We start from the raw sequence: 2,524 nt of genomic DNA on the forward strand, positions 1-2,524 counted from the left end.
CTCACACCCTCTCACTCTTTCTCACACACACACTGTCTCACTCTCACACTGTCTCACTCTCACACACTCTCATAAACTCACACACTCACAGTCTATCACTCTCACTCTCACACACTCATACGCACTCACACACTTACACTCACACTCGCACACACTATCACAGTCACACACTCACACTCAGTCTCTCACACACTCACACTCTCACACACACTCACACACGCTCTCTCTCACACACACACTCTCACACACTATCAAACCATCTTACTTTTTCTCACACACTCAACACACTCTCACACTCACACACTCTCACTCACACACTCTCACACACACTCAGTCTCACCCTCACACACTTTTTCACACTCACACATTCTCACACACACGCTCTCACACACTCACATAAACTATCTCACACTCACACACTCACTCTCTCACACTCACACTCTCTCACACTCACACACATTCTCACACACTTACACACTCACACACTCCCTCACACACTCTCACACATAAACTCTCACACACTTTCACCCTCTCACTCACACTTTTTCACACACACACTCACCCTCTCACACACACTCCCCCACACTCTCACACTCACACTCTCACACTCACTCTCACACTCTCACTATCACAATCTCACACACTCGCACTCGCGCACTCACACTCAGACATTCACACTCTCACACTCACACACTCTCACACTCACATTTACACACTCCCTCACACACTCACACTCACAGTCACACACTCTCACACACTCACAGTCTCTCTCACACACACACACACTCCCTCACACTCTTTCTCACACACACTCTCACACACTCACACTCACACACTCTCACAGTCTCTCACACACTCCCTCACACTCTTTCTCACACACTCACACACACTCACAGTCACACACTCTCACACACTCACAATCTATCACTCACTCTCACACACACTCACACCCTCTCACTCTTTCTCACACACACACACTCTCACACTGACACACTCACACACACTCTCTCACCCTTTCACACTGTCTCTCACTCACACACTCTCACAAACTCACACACTCAATCTATCACTCTCACACTCACTCACACTCATACTCACACACTTACACTCACACTCATGCACACTATCACAGTCACACACTCACACTCAGTCTCTCACACACTCACACTTTCTCACACACACACACACACACTCTCTCACACACTCACACACTCACACTATCAAACCCTGTCTTACTCTTTCTCACACACTCAACACTCTCACACTGACACACATACACTCTCACACACACACACTCTCACTCACACACACTCAGTCTCACCCTCACACACTTTTTCACACACACTCACACATTCTCACACACACACGCTCACACACTCACATAAACTATCTCACTCACACACTCTCACATACTTACACACTCACACACACCCTCTCACACACTCTCACACATAAACTCTCACACTTTCACCCTCTCATTCACACTTTTTCACACCCACACACTCACCCTCTCACACACACTCACGCACACTCTCCCCCACACTCACACACTCTCACACTCTCACACTCTTACACACACTATCACAATCTCACACACTCTCACACACTCGCGCACTCTCACACACACACACTCTCACACACTCACTCTGACAAACTCACACTCTCCCACTCTCTCTCACTCACACTCTCTCTCCTACACTCACTCTCTCATACTCACACTCTCTCAAACACTCTTACACACTCAGTCTCTCACACACACACACTCACACTCACAATCTCACACACTCTAACACTCACACACTTTCAGTTTCTCACACTCACTCTCACACTCACAATCTCACACACTCTCTAACACACATATTCAGTTTCCCCCACTCTTTCACACTCACACTCACAAACTCTGAGTCTCTCACACTCCCCCACACACTCGCACTCACACTCTCAGTCTCTCGCTCTCTCACTCTCACACACTTAGACATTCTCTCACACACTCACAATCTCTCACACACTTTCACACTCGCACACTCACACTCTCACACTCACACACACTCACCGTCGCTCGGACTCTCTCACACACTCTCACACTCTCACAAACTCACACTCACACACTCTCACACTCTCTCTCACTCACACTCTCATACACTCACTCTCTCTCACACTCACACACTCTCAAACACTCGTACACACTCAGTCTCACACTCACACACTCACAATCTCACACACTCTAACACACACACTCTCAGTTTCTCACTCTCACAATCTCACAATCACACACACTCTAACACTCTCACACACTCAGTTTCTCACACTCTTTCACACACACACACAAACTCTCAGTCTCTCACACTCTCACACACTCCCACTCTCTCCCACACACTCTCTCGCACACACACACTCACACACTCACTCTCTCACTCTCACACACTTAGACATTCTCTCACACACTCACAATCTCACACACTTTCACACTCACTGTCACGCACTTACTCTCACACTCACACTCACAAACTCAGTCTCACACACA

The sequence above is a fragment of the Callorhinchus milii genome, unplaced genomic scaffold (assembly GCF_018977255.1).
Source record: "Callorhinchus milii isolate IMCB2004 unplaced genomic scaffold, IMCB_Cmil_1.0 Scaffold720, whole genome shotgun sequence".
In the NCBI taxonomy this organism is placed as follows: Eukaryota; Metazoa; Chordata; class Chondrichthyes; order Chimaeriformes; family Callorhinchidae; genus Callorhinchus; species Callorhinchus milii.